Source organism: Polyodon spathula, chromosome 3 (assembly GCF_017654505.1).
Source record: "Polyodon spathula isolate WHYD16114869_AA chromosome 3, ASM1765450v1, whole genome shotgun sequence".
Taxonomy (NCBI): Eukaryota; Metazoa; Chordata; class Actinopteri; order Acipenseriformes; family Polyodontidae; genus Polyodon; species Polyodon spathula.
The window spans coordinates 39,439,977-39,453,516 of record NC_054536.1 but is presented as its reverse complement, the minus strand read 5'-3'; the positions used below and the strand labels follow the sequence as shown (position 1 = coordinate 39,453,516).

General features: G+C 35.4%; 1 long non-coding RNA gene across 1 annotated transcript; it reads right to left on the bottom strand.

The window, feature by feature from the left end:
* Nucleotides 1-2,028: 2,028 nt before the first annotated feature.
* On the bottom strand, nucleotides 2,029-10,824 carry LOC121308412. Its single transcript, XR_005948507.1, has 3 exons — nucleotides 10,672-10,824; nucleotides 9,001-9,061; nucleotides 2,029-2,467 (listed from the first exon to the last, which is right to left on the bottom strand). It is a non-coding gene; the product is annotated as an uncharacterized LOC121308412 (long non-coding RNA).
* Between the last annotated feature and the right edge of the window lie 2,716 nt (nucleotides 10,825-13,540).

The following is a 13,540-nucleotide window of genomic DNA, read 5'->3' as shown; positions in this document are numbered from 1 at the left end:
TTTACTTCAATTATTAACCATGTGTAAATGAAAAAGGCCATACTTAACATAAGTAGAATCAAGAATAATAACAGTACTTACTGAATGCACAAGTAGTTGTTGAGGATACCAGTAATGATTATTAAGCGTTACAAGTGGAAGATCTTAATGTATGCCAATGCTGTTGAATTCTTTCTTAAATATTTGTCATAATATATGACTACCCCAGGACACAATTAATTGAAATTGTATCCTCACAGGCAACTGAGCAAATGCTATGTATTACAAGATACATGTTAAAAAAAGATTGAAGTAAAATCAATTCAAAGATCGAAGCTCAGAATTGCAAGATGTAAAGTGTAGTGTGGGATGATTGACTGGCCCAGGATCTCAGCTTCTGGACCGATAGGAGCCGCCCTCATCTGAGCTGCGACCTCCGACGTCATTCAGAGGTCACCAAGGCCAGGTGATGGAGGACCATGGACCACCTGAAAGGAGATACAGTTGCAAAGGAGGCAGTGGGGAGGTGGAGGAGAAAGGCTTGCAAAACAAGTATTGGAAGGTGAGCCTGCACTATGTAGGTTGAGAACTACGGTAAGCTTCTATTTCATGATTTCTTCATTCCCACTGTCTTGAGCACTGTACTGTAAATGTTAATTTCAACATTTTAGAAAAAAAGTTTATTTTATGGTTTTAATTAAAAGCTTTCAGTAATTAATATGTACCTAGGTGTACAAATGCAATAAAGCAAAAATCTGAAATACACCTTTATAGCAGCTTCTTTGACATCAAAATCAGTAAAGTCATCAGGGTAGAGGTGTGGTAGATTCCACAAATCCACAGAAGAGACAAGCAAACACTGGACAAGACATAAAGTCTTCGTCCACCATGTAGAAAGCAGTGCCATATCATTCTTCCATCTATTTCAAAACATGGATGAGACTGTTAAGGCTTTTGTAGCTGAAGGCACCAGATGATCTAAATTCTAAACTGATGAAGTTCTTCTTCCTGTTATTGAAATTATAATGCAAATGCTCAACCAAAATAATGTTTAATATAGAAATAAATGTCACTTGCTCTCTGTTGATATCAAACAGGTAGAGCCTATGATATTCAACATCAACATGGAATCCAGTCTGTAACTTGTTCATGCAGTAACGCAGAAAGAATCGTCTCACACCATCTCCTACAGCTATGTCACGTGGGTATTGGAACGGCTACAATTTTAAAACGATGTTTACAGAAATTCCATGTAAAAAAAATTAAATAAACACATGCAGGATTCCATTCTCACATGGATCATCAATCACGTTTTATTTATAACACAGGAAGTTGTATGCATTATTTTCTATTGCCATGACATTTTCAATAGTTCCACAATCCACAATGACTAAAAACAATGTGCAAATAACTATATTTTTATATAATGAGAAATATTAGAGAGATTAAATTTCATGACATTTATGATAAAAGAAGTGGTGACCTAAACATTATTTGAAGGAATTTAAACTTATCAGCATATTTGGCAATGGCTTTCTTAATGTAACTCGTGACTAATTGTATGTTATGTACTGAGATTTGTTTTATAATCGCATTCTTATGTGGATGTAATCATTGCTGTTACAGTGTTTTAAGAATAGGGTTTTATAGGGAAATATTAGTTATACTAGTATTATATATTATGTATTTTAATATTTTACACTTCACTTAAATTATTTATTCAGTGTTATCCTGCTTATGTTTAATAATAAGAATCTAAGACAAAAGGGGACAACTTTGGTCGTAGAGGCCTGAAAATGTTACAGCTGTGCTGTTAAAGACTTTAATGAACTGCTTAACTTATAATTCATTATAGAACATATTTTTCTGCAAGTTCTTAAACTATTGACAATTTAAAAGAGATTTATAAAATCTGTTACTGATAAGTAAAATATGAATTTAATATGTTTCTGTGGAAGGGTGGTGGGTAATTCACTGACACAGGACACAGACAGGTATAACTGACAACACCACACAGGTGCCCAGTTTTATTATCACTGACTCTGATTTGTTTTAGCCCGCAGAGGGTGCTGTTGTCCGTGGCCTGACTATCACTGATGATAGACAGGACCACGGAAATACCGATACTGGTACGGGAATCAACTGCGGGTGCACTTGTAGGTGCTCAAATAATAATGAAAACAAAAGGCGAAAGAAAAAGGGAAAATAAAACACGGTAGTAAAACTAGAAATAAAAGGTGCTGCACTTGGCAGCTTTACCCCGATCGTTGCTACCCGGGTCACTGACCTACACTCCCCGCTCACTTCTCCTACTAGCCACAATACTTCAGGGTTCTGCCCAAGATTTCCCCGCTATCACTATGTCTCTCTGTGGTTTCGTGTTTTTTTTTTTTTTTTTTTTTTCCATTCCTCCCAGGTTGTTTTCTCCCGGCCGTTCTCAATCCTGGAACCGCGCTTCCGTACTCTCAGCACGTCAAAAAGGGCAGACCTGAGGAAACAGTAGAGCGTTATCTTATAGGGCCAACAATCTCCCCAAGACCCGCCTCCCAGCAACTCAGAGAGAGGGAAAGTCCACATACCCCATTTCCCACCTCCCCGTGTCACTGCCGTGACTCACAGGCGGGTATTGGACAACTGCTGCCCTCTTCCTGCAGCACTATGAACACAGTAGCAGAGTCAGCACAGATCTCCCCCTGTTACAGTGTCTAATATTTTAGAAGGAAGATCGGTGATCTTCGAGTGAAAAGATCACTGAACAATAGGAATTCAAGCAACAGACTACAAAAAATTCACAGCAGAACTTATGGTAATTGTATTTGGGTGTGAAATGTTGGCTAGATATTCTTTGAATGGAAGGAAGGCAGTCAATGCAAAGGAAGACCAGATAAAACCACAGCTTCCAACCAATACAATGGAAAAAGTAATTGGTAAATATACACTTTTACTTGAAATGATCTAATACAGCATCATTATAATAAATACACAATTATTAAATCAATCTTATATGTAAATTGCAATGCATACAGGTATACCTTTCATAATTATTATCTTTCTGCTGTTGAAGTCATGAATTTCCATAAAAAGGAAGCCGCCATTTGTACTGGGCTTGTAATTTGCTATTAGCGGGTGGGTCAAAGTTTTGATTTGGTCCGGGCCTAGGGTTGGGACCAAAATAAAATTGACCCTAATCGCAAATTACAAGCCCAGTACAAATGGCGGGTTCCTTCTGGGGTAGAAGCAATATCCCTCTGATAAGCAATAAAGTCGCCATCAGTACCAGGTTGGTAGTTTGTGATTAAATGGTGGGTCAAATTTTTAATTTGGTCCCAGCCTAGGCCATATTAACATTCCCTGTTTTAGTACTGACACCCCTGTGAATGAGATATTAAGGGCTACATATTTGGTAAGCCCACAAAGGTGGTATTCATTAATTCTTGATGGCATAAAAAAGGTTGATAGATTTTTAAAACATGAAAATGTAGTACTTATGCAATACCTAATAAATATCTAAAGGCTATCAAGTTTTCCTATCTAAAATGATATTTCTCAGATTATACATTCTTTACATGTTCCATATATATATATATATATATATATATATATATATATATATATATATATATATATATATATAAGATATATATATATATATCTATGAGCACATCAGACAGAAGTTTAATGTAGAGAACAGCACAATTAAAGGTGTGATAAGAACTAAATTAAACAACGAAGACAAACTTTGGAAAAAGAGGAAGTAATTTATTGAATAAGGTATGATATACAAAAAAAAAAGGATCAGAGCACACACATACCGTGTACATATTTCTAAAATAATTGCTAAATGAATTGATAAATCATTTGTTTAATTTTATATGCGATGAAGCTAAGTAAAAAACACGGCAGATGAACGCAGTATTAATCCAATTTAAAAATAGCAAACACATTCACACCTTCACATTCAAATTCACACTCATGCTTATAAATATACTTCAAGTATGTTACAGTAGATGGGTAGCAGAAACTTGCTAATGTTATGAAGTTGCAATGTGTTCTTTCAAATTTGTGTAATGAAAGGTATTGCAGAAATATAAATGGTTCATTTTTAGAGATTGTCTTTTCTCATATGCAGTGGAAATAAAAACAGCCTTAAACCTGATTAGATTTTTTTTTTAAATGTTGTGGTAAAATGATGGATTTGTTTGTTTTCCTAATCTAGATAATCTCCTACCACAGTTTCACCATTTCATTCTACAGCTCCAAAAGAAAGTCATGAATGAATGACAGAGGAAGACATTCATGCATACGTGTATAAGTATTAAGGGGGTAACTCCAGTTATTTTGTGTGTGTTACATGTTGCCATATGTTGCTACAACTGTTTAAGTAAGGTGTGTGTGTATTGTTTTATTATTTTTCTTTTGACATCCTCACCACTTTTTACACTATTAAATTGCAGTCCACTGTGCTCAGTTTCCAAGGTGGCTTCACATGTACCGTTGAGATGAACTTCAGAACTACCGTACACTGGGAGATGTAGTTCTGAAGTTCGTGTGAAGGGTACATGTGAAGTCATCTTGGAAAGCACAGTGGACTGCAATTTAATAGTGCACAAAATTGGCCAGGAAGTAAAAAAAAAAAAAAAAATGTAAATAAAAACAATACACACACCTTACTTAAACAGTTTTAGCAACATATGGCAACATGTAACACACACACACACACACACAAAATGTGTTACCCTTAAAGTAATGTTTAATAAAGTAATTATTAATGTTAAGTATTATTTGTAATTATACCATGTTTTTAATAATTCAAGTTTCTGCTGTTTTATAAACCCCATTTTATTATGTGTGAACATGTTCTACAATTTACAAATAAATACAGTAATTGGGGGAAAAAATGACACATAGGTATTAAAAAATATTGAAGTACACATACTTCAGTGGTAATGTATTCATACTGTAGTAGAGTAACAAATGTAAAAGATAAAGGTACTGCAATCATCCTTCAGTAAGAATACATGCTGCAGTAGAGAACTGCAATTGTACTGCAGTAGAGAAACTGCAATGGTACTGCATTCATACTGCTGTAGAGAAACTGCAATGGTACTGCATTTATACTGCAGTAGAGAAACTGCAATGGTACTGCATTCATACTGCATAAACACAAGGATAAGGTACTATACTCCTGAAGGTTATTTGCAATATGGCAAAAACACTGCAGTAATGAAATAAAAAAATACTGCAGTATAACTGTGTCCAAAATATTGCATTTATACTGCAGTACTACCGCATTATTGTTTACTTCATTACTGCAGAAAATAATGGAACAGATGGCGAAAAATGAAGATAACTATTTCTTTTGTGTTTCACTTTTGAATTGGTACCAGTTATGTGAAACCTTGATTATGGATCAAGAGAATACAAGGCTTTCTAAAACCATGTTCTTTGATGAAAACATGTATACAGACATAATAAATACTTGTCACAGTAACTACAGCCTGTCGTCTGCTTTTTCTTTGCGACCTGATGTTGATGGAGACAAACTTGGTCATTCAGTGAATTATAATACACTTAATGTATCTTAAAAGCATCTTTTGAAAAACAAGAAGTTGCCAGACATTTGATTCCCATAAAAGACAGTGAAAAATCAAGAGATCTTTATAAACTTTTTTTCTTTTTATTATTATTAACAGAACATTAGGATTTTTTTAAAGTTGTACGTGGAGCCTTTTTAAGTTTAAACATTTTTTTTTATATTAAACTTACATGGCATAAGCAATTTGTGTTTGTTTTTATTAGCACTATATTTTCTTACAGTTTTTTCCATGGTAACATAAAATGAAGCAGAAAATGTCAACTTTGTGCTTACAATATTAAATGCTTAGTATTGCAAATAGGCTCAAACGAGTAGATGATTAGTTCAAGTTCAAGAGTTCTTGCCTTGTGTGTGCCCACACTGAAAGTGTTTTGTGTGGCTTCTTTTGTAGGTTCAATGTTTAGGCTTTGAAAGAAACGACATGCTGTACAACATTTATTTCAGCCCTCGTGCACAGGTAAACTAAATATTTATTTTACCTCAGCTTTATTTGACTGGTTACTTGCATCATGTTTCACAGACCCTATTTTACCGTCCTGACTTGTCTAAAAAAAACGAAACAAAAAAAAAAAAAAAAAAACACACATTCACCCCATTTTGCTTGGCAGGTGCTGTTTTGTTCACTCTCAAGTATTGGCAGCTCTGCTAACGTTCACTTATTATTTGGTATACATTCTAATTTCAAGTGTAATCTGAATCTTAACTTCATTCAATTTGTGTTCCTCAGCAAAAAAATCTAACAGGGCTGTGGATCCCAGAATCCTGCCAATTAACTTTTTTTTTGTTTTAACTTCTCCTCACTTTCATCTCTGACAATAGGACAAATTCAATTAATATCACTAACACAATGTTGTTTTTAATGATATAGTATTGTATCTATAAAACAAAGCTTTATAAAGTAGAATTCTAAATGTCTTGTACCCCGTGCCTATTTTTGTAAACCGCATGCAACAGTTTGTATTGTAGCCCCCCTCAAGCCAAAGTAAATAAACGTGCTATGTACTTATGTTATTTAATACAAAGATATATACTGTAGCTAAATAATTCTACAGTGCATTAAGACATGCCATCATGTTCAACTCACAGGCTACTATTTCACTGTCCTTTGAAAAATCTAATAATAAAGAATAAACAGACATTTCCAATCAATGTTAAATAGAAGTGAAATATATGTGCTATAACTTGTTACAGGTAATTTGTCGATCTCTCAGATCATGCATCGGAAAATCTATGTCGCAGTAAATGCAACATATCGGAGGGCCGGTGATTATGGCACACAAAGGCACACAAATATAAACACATTTCATTAAATATACTATCTGTAACTTGAAAACCATCATTACATAACAATGCCGTCTTCAAGTTCAGCTATTTCATTTAAAAAATAAAGTCAGGATGCTGAAGATAGTGTTAGATGCATATTTGTTTCACCTCATAGTAGCATAATTAAGTTTATACGTACATCCTTTTTACCTTGTACCGTCCCATTGCCGTTCAGTACTGTTTCAGTCAGCGACAGACAGGGCTAGTAGGAGGAAGACAGAGGCTGGATGCTCGCTTTTGTTTTATTATGTCTTCAGACGCTGTATTACATTAAGTTTATTACAGTTAAGTAGAAGACTCAAACTGACAATGTGTGATCTTGGTCTCCTGCTTAAAGGGTACATAAGGACCTTTTTATTTTATTGTGTTACAAGTTCCCATGTGTTGCTACAACTGTTTATGTAAGGTGTGTATATTGTTTAATTATTCGTTATTATTTTTGACATTTTGACCACTTTTTAAAACTTTTAAATTGCATTCCTTGCCTCAAGATGGCTTCACATGTACCTGCATGGGCCTCTCAGAACTACATTTCCATTCATCCTCCTGCTCACTGGTAAATCCATCTGTTACATATGTGAGCAGGAGGAAGATGGAAAATGTAGTTCTGAGAGGTCCACGCGGTCCACCTTTTAATAAATAAATCCAGCTTGACTGCCAAAGTTATGGAATCCAGAACTCCATACATGTATTATGTTTGTTTTCACAAATTTGGTCAGGCTGTCACAAATTGTGTCATTAATTTGCACTGGTTTTTGTTATGTATGTAATTGTCTTTTTATATTTTATTTTCTTCGTTGTTTGGTGTATTTACCCACCGCTGATGGTGGACAGTTAATATTATTTTAGATTAGAGATTTGTTTTTGCACTGGGGACTTAATAGTCGAAATTAGTCACAAATGCAATACAGCTGTGTTCCATCTAGACTCATTGTGGTTAATTACCTGCCCTATAAAAACAGACATTCCACACTAGAGAAGGAAAAAAAGCTGGAGCGAGATAGAAGGCTAGAGCCCAGAGGAAGGAACCGGGAAGCAAGGTGCAGCGGGACTCTGAGGGAAAGAAACAGACTGATCAAGCAGCAGGAGCTATTGTTACACAGTGGGAAGTGAAGGCTTTATTAAAACAGTGATTTAAAGCAAAGTTACTGTTAGAGGAATTCTACTTTTGTTTCTGTTGGACGTGCCAGGGAAGGTGTGTGCTTATAAAGCAGGAGGTTAGAGACTGTGGAACATTTTTATGCTCAAAGTACACTGGGACTATATGAAAACCCTTTCAATTGTGATTCAAAGGACAGCTTAATGCTATGCTTTAACGTTGCTGTTACATGTGGTAATTTGAGACTTTGTTATTAAATCGTCTACAGGACCGAGGACCACTAAGAAGTTAGAGAGACGATCCTATGCTCCCTGATAGACTGACAGCTCAGAGTGGGCCTTGGTTTTGCATGGGTGTAAAGATCTCTGGTCCTGGAGGACAAAGGGAATTTGTAGCCCCTTTCCAGGCAAAGGATTAATGTCTCCCGTTCAGCTTGTGTGCACGGACTGAACTCAGTAGCCATTGATCAGGACTGCGTGCTTCTTGCTAAAGCACTGCCCATTGCGCTCCGTGAGTGGCAGGCTTTGTCCTGTCGTATTTAGTATTGGCTCTTTTTATTTTTATTTATTTTAGATACCGGCAGTGTTTTATAGTATTTTAGAATAACATACAGAAAGAGCTAGAAGTTATTACTGCTGCTAGTGGTGCTGTTTTGCTAAGTTTATTTAATTGTTAGAATGCATTAGTAATGCTCACATTTAACAGTTGAATACTAACTCCTAATTTATTATGTTTGCTTGATAGACTTGTAAAAATGTATTAGTATTGCATATACTTACCAGTAGGGGATAATTTAGCATTGACTACATTTAGCTGTGAATACTGATCCTGATTTATGATGTCTCTCTGAAACTCTTAGAGATATTAGTATTACTTATACTTACCTGTAGGGGATATTTCAGCATCGCTTACGTTTTAATTCTTAAATGTTGATTTTGATTTATTATGCCTGTTCAATGACTGGAAGTGCTGTGTGTGTAATAAAATACTTGAACTTACTCACTTGGTTTGTGGTTCATGTTCATTTATCCTCGGGGTTACGGTGGTGACAGAGTCCAAAGTTCCTATGCAGAGAGACAAGGACTAGGTTTAAGTTGAGCAGTTGTGAAAGCTATAGTCGTGGTTGTCTCTACCAGTGTGTGTGGCACAACCTCCATATCTAGACTTCTTTGTAATGGCCTGATATATACTGCAGCAGCCCCAACTCCTGATTCAGGTGCTCTGAGATACTTGGTACACCATACAATATTGGGACATTGGGAGTATGATTGCCAGCTGTCTGGTAGAAGTTGAACCTGCAGATCTTAGCAATTTAAATCCACCACCACGCTGCAGCTTTGGAAACATTTCATAAATGCTTTCAATGAATTCATTTTCAGAGCCATCCTTATCTGTGAATAGAAATAAAACATGTTTGATTACTTGACTACTCTTTACAGAAATGTCATTAAATGCTGCACTAATTCAGAGATTTATACAATATAACAATAACCTGTCCCTAGATAGGGGAGAAATTATGTTTCAAAGGGAGCTATTTACAAAACTAATATTCATACCAAGATTTTATTCATAACTTGCATTAGAAAAACAGCTATTCCAAAAAATGCTGTAGAAGTGACAGCTGCACCAGAAACCATCAACAGTTTAGAACAGTCATGAATATCAAACTGTTTTATTATTAAAAGCGGACTTTCGTGAAATATTGAAATGACCAAGTTACTTTAAAATAAGTTAAATCTTTGTGAATGGCAAAATGTATACATTTAATTTCTCATAAATTTAAGTTATATTCTTGTGACATTGCTTTAATAAAAAAAAATATAATACGTAGAATATTTTATTCAAATCTAAAAGTAGGCTTGGGGAAGACATCATTAAGTGTGCACAATAAAGCCATACATAAACTGGCAATACTGTATTTGGACTGTAATACAATATCAAAATATTTTATTAATGTACACATCCACCCCCATGGTACCTTTTAAATATAATTTTCACCCCCTTAATCCAGCACATTTTAAATCTTCCTTCTCCTTTTTGGTAGGGGCTCTGTCAGACTGTCTGCAAGGCACCAGAAACGATGTGTTCAGGTTTGTTTTTACTCAAGTTTTTTCTGAGCATCTCTTTCTTTTTAACTGTGAACGGCCAACAGAAGCTTGATATGGCTGAAACAGTCTAATCACTTCATCTGAATTAACATGCAGATCGAGGCAAAACTAAATATTTGACAACGGTTTTTGAGAACGGGTGAGAGAGGAGAGTTAATTTTAAATAATATAGCAATTATTACAGCGTGCTGGAAGTGCCAGCACGGTACTTTTTGTTGGGTTCGTGCACGTCCGTTTTGTCTGTCTGTTTGGCCAAGGCGCCCTTTATTTTCAGTGTTGTGTGTTTTGTTTAAATCTTTTGTTCAACGCAAAATAAGTACAGTATTTTCATGACTCGCGGCGCCGAGTCAAAGTAGGCGGTCAGTGACAGACTCACCTCAGACACAAGAAGCCCAGATTGCAGTGGCGATGTCGGGGACAAGTGTCCCCCAATCACATAAGCAATCGTTCACAGAGTGTTTGTTTATATATTTAATAACAAGTAGATAGTGTTAAATGTCAATAAATACCAAGTTTGGTTACCTTACATATTAACAGTAAACCAATTGGTGAAATTTACATGTCACCTCGTGTAGTAGAGTATGAAGATGAGGAGGCAGATGAAGGAGAATATACACCATCCATTCGATATATTGCGTGTGTCGGGGTCCACTATAAATCCGCTATATATTAAGGGCCGCGAGAGACCCATAGAAAAACAAACAGGCTAGCAAATACTGTACAACTACTCCCTCGTTTTATCGAGGGCGTCAGGGTCCAGTATAAATCCTCTACGCAAACCTGCTTTTTCTCATTTTTCGTATGAAAAGTAGCGCACCGTTTTAATTCGTACAGCGGAGGGTAATTACTTCTCATTAACTTCAGTCTCCAATTAATTTCACGAGTCTTCCTTTTCCTTTCATAAATGCACAAACCCGCTGCATTGAGAATCCATTTCCAACATAAAAGGCTTGTTGCTAGGGGGCTGACGTCACTGCACTGTGACTTTTTCTAGTGCATTGCTGCCACACGTGAACACTTCTTTGGCTAAAAAAAAAAACACCCGCTTCAGCAACTAGAAATTTAATTTGCTGTGTTATTGTGCAGTACGTGTGTATATGATTACAATACGATATTAATGGTTTGTTTTTAATAGTTTTGTATATTGTTGTTGTGATGTGCAGTATGAAATAAACCAATCAGTAATTTTAAGTGCCTATGTATATTGCAGCTAAGGCATACATAGAGTTAGACAGTAAAAATGGAGAGCCAACGCCATGGCCGCGATATATCCGAATCCGTATAGCGAGTGGTGATATAACAAGGGCTGGGTGTATTTGAATGGCTGGCCTAGCGCCTTGATCAGGACGATCAAGTTTATCCGAACACTCAGAGTAAATCGGCAATCCTTTTATCACTTGTAGTTGACATTCTATCATATAGGAAAATGAAAAACTAATATCACATTTTATATTTCGACATTTGGGTAATTGCACCCATTGGTAATTTCGCTGATAATTTGGGGGTTGCAGACAATTTCACATTACATTTTATTTTCTTAAAATAGCACCTCACGTTCTTGCATAGGTTACATGTGAATTTTTAGATCCTGCGGTTTCAATGTACCACTCTATGGCATTTCTAATTAAAAAATAAATAAATAAAAATAAAAATTAGAAGCTTAAAGTAGACTGTAACAACAAGCTATCATACTACCTTAACCCTTGTTTGGAGGCTGAAATATTTCCAGCATCGGTATCTTCTTTGGCAAACTGTATTTTTTTTTACTCAATGGTATTTGTAAACTGAGGAAAGCTATAGCAGTTGGTTTTTCTATTAATATAAAAAGTCCAAAAACGAGAAGGCATCAGCATCGCAAACTCTTCCAGTATCGGTACATCAATATCACAAAGAAAATGACAAATTGCCCTCTACTGTGCTAGCTAAATTATAATAAAGAACTTGGTAGTAACACCCATTACCATTAGTTTACCTCCTTATTCGGATGTTCAGTCACACATTAGTCACTATATTTTATTTAAAAAAAAACAACTTCATTTTTAAACAAAATGTTCAGCTATTAAAATAGGTTTGTACTCACTATGCTGCCCTGTTAACACTAGGACCTCCAAACAGATCAATTTGACCCATTTTGGATTTAAAATGTTAATTACTCTGCCGTTGTAATTTGTATGTGTGTGTGTCCGTTCTTGACTTCATCTGAATATATGAATTAAATATCATAACAGCATTTAATATCCAGAATCGCAAAAATTATAGATATAGACAGTACCTAGAACCTCCACGTGGGCCAATTTGACCCATGCATTACAATACTTTTTTTTAATTTTTTTATTTGATAAAACGTAAGATTTTTTTTTGTAAATGCAGAAAACAAGACAAGCCGCCTCCTCCACTAGCACACATGTTTTGACTATGAAACTTTGTACAATTGCACCAAGCTGCTAACTCAGTGAAAGCCTATACTTTATTTATCAATGTACCTGGGAGACAGCAATCCTTCGTTTTGTACCAGAAATACAATGGGAATATATCAGAAGGAAATATTTAATGTGGAAAGTAGTCATTTTGATTGGAATATGGCAAACTGCACTCAAATGCACACAGCAAACCAAAATGACAGGTAGGATAACAACTTAAATGCCTAATATGAAACGTATGTTATATATTCTTTTTTATATTACTTTTAAATAAAAAAAAAAAAAAAAATCATTTTTACAGGTTTGTATGTACCAGTTTACACGTGTTTACACAATAGTGTTCAATGGAACTGCGTCTGTGTTTACAACACAGCTCCTGGATGCAGGCACAGTCAGCTGGCAGACGCGTACGCTCCTCCATAGAGTACAATGCAGCCATCATACCTGAAGTAGTGTTATATATATATATATATATATATATATATATATATATATATATATATATATATATATATATATGTACAGTGTTTATGTGATGCAAATGTTAGATATGATGTTCATGAATAAAACTTTTCAGTTGTATCTGAAAGTATTTCTTTCATTTTCATAACAAAGCAGTTTAAAATTGTATGTGTCAAAGTGACCAACTTGGCAGTTCTGGGTAGTTGGAAAATCTGGCAGTTCTAGTGTTAAATCCTGGGGGTAAATATGTGCATGCGGTAGGTTTCCAAATTAATATACTACTTACCTTATTTTAATCCAGATGACGCCACGTGTGCTAACGATCTTCAGCTGTATGATTCACGAGCATCCGGTCTACAGACATACAAAATTGGAACACAACGCCATCACTAAGGCATAAACAACCTTTGGCAGCACTATTGATTTTAGACGCCCCTTTACGTGATTGACAATGCTCACACATAGGCTCTAAAAAATTCAATTGCCAAATTAAATTGAAAGTTCACTTGGCAAACAGCTCATTCACAACTTAATGTAAGAACTGACAAATTAA